The following is a 5,291-nucleotide window of genomic DNA, read 5'->3' as shown; positions in this document are numbered from 1 at the left end:
CAGCCCTGTTGGTCCCTAGAACATATCAGCCCTGTTGGTCCCTAGAACATATCAGCCCTGTTGGCCCCTAGAACATATCAGCCCTGTTGGTCCCTAGAACATATCAGCCCTGTTGGACATATCAGCCCTGTTGGTCCCTAGAACATATCAGCCCTGTTGGACATATCAGCCCTGTTGGTCCCTAGAACATATCAGCCCTGTTGGTCCCTAGAACATATCAGCCCTGTTGGTCCCTAGAACATATCAGCCCTGTTGGACCCTTGAACATATCAGCCCTGTTGGTCCCTAGAACATATCAGCCCTGTTGGTCCCTAGAACATATCAGCCCTGTTGGTCCCTAGAACATATCAGCCCTGTTGGACATATCAGCCCTGTTGGACATATCAGCCCTGTTGGTCCCTAGAACATATCAGCCCTGTTGGTCCCTAGAACATATCAGCCCTGTTGGTCCCTAGAACATATCAGCCCTGTTGGACCCTAGAACATATCAGCCCTGTTGGTCCCTAGAACATATCAGCCCTGTTGGACATATCAGCCCTGTTGGTCCCTAGAACATATCAGCCCTGTTGGACATATCAGCCCTGTTGGTCCCTAGAACATATCAGCCCTGTTGGACATATCAGCCCTGTTGGACATATCAGCCCTGTTGGTCCCTAGAACATATCAGCCCTGTTGGTCCCTAGAACATATCAGCCCTGTTGGTCCCTAGAACATATCAGCCCTGTTGGTCCCTAGAACATATCAGCCCTGTTGGTCCCTAGAACATATCAGCCCTGTTGGTCCCTAGAACATATCAGCCCTGTTGGTCCCAAGAACATATCAGCCCTGTTGGTCCCTAGAACATATCAGCCCTGTTGGACATATCAGCCCTGTTGGTCCCTAGAACATATCAGCCCTGTTGGACATATCAGCCCTGTTGGTCCCTAGAACATATCAGCCCTGTTGGTCCCTAGAACATATCAGCCCTGTTGGTCCCTAGAACATATCAGCCCTGTTGGACCCTTGAACATATCAGCCCTGTTGGTCCCTAGAACATATCAGCCCTGTTGGACATATCAGCCCTGTTGGTCCCTAGAACATATCAGCCCTGTTGGTCCCTAGAACATATCAGCCCTGTTGGACATATCAGCCCTGTTGGTCCCTAGAACATATCAGCCCTGTTGGTCCCTAGAACATATCAGCCCTGTTGGACATATCAGCCCTGTTGGTCCCTAGAACATATCAGCCCTGTTGGACATATCAGCCCTGTTGGTCCCTAGAACATATCAGCCCTGTTGGACATATCAGCCCTGTTGGACATATCAGCCCTGTTGGTCCCTAGAACATATCAGCCCTGTTGGTCCCTAGAACATATCAGCCCTGTTGGACATATCAGCCCTGTTGGTCCCAAGAACATATCAGCCCTGTTGGTCCCTAGAACATATCAGCCCTGTTGGTCCCTAGAACATATCAGCCCTGTTGGTCCCTAGAACATATCAGCCCTGTTGGACATATCAGCCCTGTTGGACATATCAGCCCTGTTGGTCCCTAGAACATATCAGCCCTGTTGGTCCCTAGAACATATCAGCCCTGTTGGTCCCTAGAACATATCAGCCCTGTTGGACCCTAGAACATATCAGCCCTGTTGGTCCCTAGAACATATCAGCCCTGTTGGACATATCAGCCCTGTTGGTCCCTAGAACATATCAGCCCTGTTGGTCCCTAGAACATATCAGCCCTGTTGGACATATCAGCCCTGTTGGTCCCTAGAACATATCAGCCCTGTTGGACATATCAGCCCTGTTGGTCCCTAGAACATATCAGCCCTGTTGGACATATCAGCCCTGTTGGACATATCAGCCCTGTTGGTCCCTAGAACATATCAGCCCTGTTGGTCCCTAGAACATATCAGCCCTGTTGGTCCCTAGAACATATCAGCCCTGTTGGTCCCTAGAACATATCAGCCCTGTTGGTCCCTAGAACATATCAGCCCTGTTGGTCCCTAGAACATATCAGCCCTGTTGGTCCCTAGAACATATCAGCCCTGTTGGCCCCTAGAACATATCAGCCCTGTTGGTCCCTAGAACATATCAGCCCTGTTGGTCCCTAGAACATATCAGCCCTGTTGGCCCCTAGAACATATCAGCCCTGTTGGTCCCTAGAACATATCAGCCCTGTTGGTCCCTAGAACATATCAGCCCTGTTGGACATATCAGCCCTGTTGGACATATCAGCCCTGTTGGTCCCTAGAACATATCAGCCCTGTTGGACATATCAGCCCTGTTGGACATATCAGCCCTGTTGGACATATCAGCCCTGTTGGTCCCTAGAACATATCAGCCCTGTTGGTCCCTAGAACATATCAGCCCTGTTGGACATATCAGCCCTGTTGGTCCCTAGAACATATCAGCCCTGTTGGTCCCTAGAACATATCAGCCCTGTTGGACATATCAGCCCTGTTGGTCCCTAGAACATATCAGCCCTGTTGGTCCCTAGAACATATCAGCCCTGTTGGTCCCTAGAACATATCAGCCCTGTTGGACCCTAGAACATATCAGCCCTGTTGGTCCCTAGAACATATCAGCCCTGTTGGACATATCAGCCCTGTTGGTCCCTAGAACATATCAGCCCTGTTGGTCCCTAGAACATATCAGCCCTGTTGGACATATCAGCCCTGTTGGTCCCTAGAACTTATCAGCCCTGTTGGACATATCAGCCCTGTTGGTCCCTAGAACATATCAGCCCTGTTGGACATATCAGCCCTGTTGGACATATCAGCGCTGTTGGTCCCTAGAACATATCAGCCCTGTTGGTCCCTAGAACATATCAGCCCTGTTGGTCCCTAGAACATATCAGCCCTGTTGGTCCCTAGAACATATCAGCCCTGTTGGTCCCTAGAACATATCAGCCCTGTTGGTCCCTAGAACATATCAGCCCTGTTGGTCCCTAGAACATATCAGCCCTGTTGGACCCTAGAACATATCAGCCCTGTTGGACATATCAGCCCTGTTGGACCCTAGAACATATCAGCCCTGTTGGTCCCTAGAACATATCAGCCCTGTTGGTCCCTAGAACATATCAGCCCTGTTGGTCCCTAGAACATATCAGCCCTGTTGGTCCCTAGAACATATCAACATATCAGCCCTGTTGGTCCCTAGAACATATCAGCCCTGTTGGACATATCAGCCCTGTTGGTCCCTAGAACATATCAGCCCTGTTGGTCCCTAGAACATATCAGCCCTGATGGTCCCTAGAACATATCAGCCCTGTTGGTCCCTAGAACATATCAGCCCTGTTGGTCCCTAGAACATATCAGCCCTGTTGGACATATCAGCCCTGTTGGTCCCTAGAACATATCAGCCCTGTTGGACATATCAGCCCTGTTGGTCCCTAGAACATATCAGCCCTGTTGGTCCCTAGAACATATCAGCCCTGTTGGTCCCTAGAACATATCAGCCCTGTTGGTCCCTAGAACATATCAGCCCTGTTGGTCCCTAGAACATATCAGCCCTGTTGGTCCCTAGAACATATCAGCCCTGTTGGTCCCTAGAACATATCAGCCCTGTTGGTCCCTAGAATATATCAGCCCTGTTGGTCCCTAAAACATATCAGCCATGTTGGTCCCTAGAACATATCAGCCCTGTTAGACATATCAGCCCTGTTGGTCCCTATAATTTATCAGCCCTGTTGGACATATCAGCCCTGTTGGTCCCTAGAACATATCAGCCCTGTTAGACATATCAGCCCTGTTGGTCCCTAGAATATATCAGCCCTGTTGGTCCCTAGAATATATCAGCCCTGTTGGACATATCAGCCCTGTTGGTCCCTAGAACATATCAGCCCTGTTGGACACATCAGCCATGTTGGACATATCAGCCCTGTTGGTCCCTAGAACACATCAGCCCTGTTGGACATATCAGCCCTGTTGGTCCCTAGAACATATCAGCCCTGTTGGCCCCTAGAACATATCAGCCCTGTTGGTCCCTAGAACATATCAGCCCTGTTGGACCCTAGAACATATCAGCCCTGTTGGTCCCTAGAACATATCAGCCCTGTTGGTCCCTAGAACATATCAGTCCTGTTGGTCCCTAGAACATATCAGCCCTGTTGGTCCCTAGAACATATCAGCCCTGATGGTCCCTAGAACATATCAGCCCTGTTGGACATATCAGCCCTGTTGGACATATCAGCCCTGTTGGTCCCTAGAACATATCAGCCCTTTTGGACATATCAGCCCTGTTGGTCCCTAGAACATATCAGCCCTGTTGGTCCCTAGAACATATCAGCCCTGTTGGTCCCTAGAACATATCAGCCCTGTTGGTCCCTAGAACATATCAGCCCTGTTGGTCCCTAGAACATATCAGCCCTGTTGGACATATCAGCCCTGTTGGTCCCTAGAACATATCAGCCCTGTTGGACATATCAGCCCTGTTGGTCCCTAGAACATATCAGCCATGTTGGTCCCTAGAACATATCAGCCCTGTTGGTCCCTAGAACATATCAGCCCTGTTGGTCCCTAGAACATATCAGCCCTGTTGGACCCTAGAACATATCAGCCCTGTTGGTCCCTAGAACATATCAGCCCTGTTGGTCCCTAGAACATATCAGCCCTGTTGGTCCCTAGAACATATCAGCCCTGTTGGTCCCTAGAACATATCAGCCCTGTTGGTCCCTAGAACATATCAGCACTGTTGGTCCCTAGAACATATCAGCCCTGTTAGTCCCTAGAACATATCAGCCCTGTTGGCCCCTAGAACACATCAGCCCTGTTGGTCCCTAGAACATATCAGCCCTGTTGGTCCCTAGAACATATCAGCCCTGTTAGACATATCAGCCCTGTTGGTCCCTAGAACATATCAGCCCTGTTGGTCCCTAGAACATATCAGCTCTGTTGGTCCCTAGAACATATCAGCCCTGTTGGTCCCGAGAACATATCAGCCCTGTTGGTCCCTAGAACATATCAGCCCTGTTGGTCCCTAGAACATATCAGCCCTGTTGGTCCCTAGAACATATCAGCCCTGTTGGTCCCGAGAACATATCAGCCCTGTTGGTCCCTAGAACATATCAGCCCTGTTGGTCCCTAGAACATATCAGCCCTGTTGGTCCCTAGAACATATCAGCCCTGTTGGACATATCAGCCCTGTTGGTCCCTAGAACATATCAGCCCTGTTGGACATATCAGCCCTGTTGGTCCCTAGAACATATCAGCCCTGTTGGACATATCAGCCCTGTTGGTCCCTAGAACATATCAGCCCTGTTGGACATATCAGCCCTGTTGGTCCCTAGAACATATCAGCCCTGTTGGACATATC

The 5,291-nt window shown here is 49.8% G+C and overlaps 1 long non-coding RNA gene across 14 annotated transcripts in view; it reads left to right on the top strand.

The window, feature by feature from the left end:
- Positions 1-5,291, top strand: part of LOC127906592 (uncharacterized) — a 7,025-nt gene continuing 1,734 nt past the window's right edge. For 3 of the 14 annotated variants that reach the window (XR_008061992.1, XR_008061983.1, XR_008061989.1), the window contains exons 1-4: positions 535-675; positions 788-919; positions 1,322-1,549; positions 2,168-2,301. This is a non-coding gene — a long non-coding RNA (uncharacterized LOC127906592). Of the gene's footprint in view, positions 90-122; positions 230-287; positions 422-534; positions 676-787; positions 920-1,075; positions 1,252-1,321; positions 1,550-2,037; positions 2,134-2,167; positions 2,491-3,233; positions 3,444-4,281; positions 4,535-5,037; positions 5,140-5,291 lie in introns of those variants that run through there. The other 11 variants (XR_008061985.1, XR_008061981.1, XR_008061993.1 and 8 more) reach the window with 11 other exon arrangements.

The sequence above is a fragment of the Oncorhynchus keta genome, chromosome 13 (genome assembly GCF_023373465.1).
Source record: "Oncorhynchus keta strain PuntledgeMale-10-30-2019 chromosome 13, Oket_V2, whole genome shotgun sequence".
In the NCBI taxonomy this organism is placed as follows: Eukaryota; Metazoa; Chordata; class Actinopteri; order Salmoniformes; family Salmonidae; genus Oncorhynchus; species Oncorhynchus keta.
The sequence above is the reverse complement of the archived record's forward strand: the minus strand, read 5'-3'. Positions and strand labels throughout refer to the sequence as shown.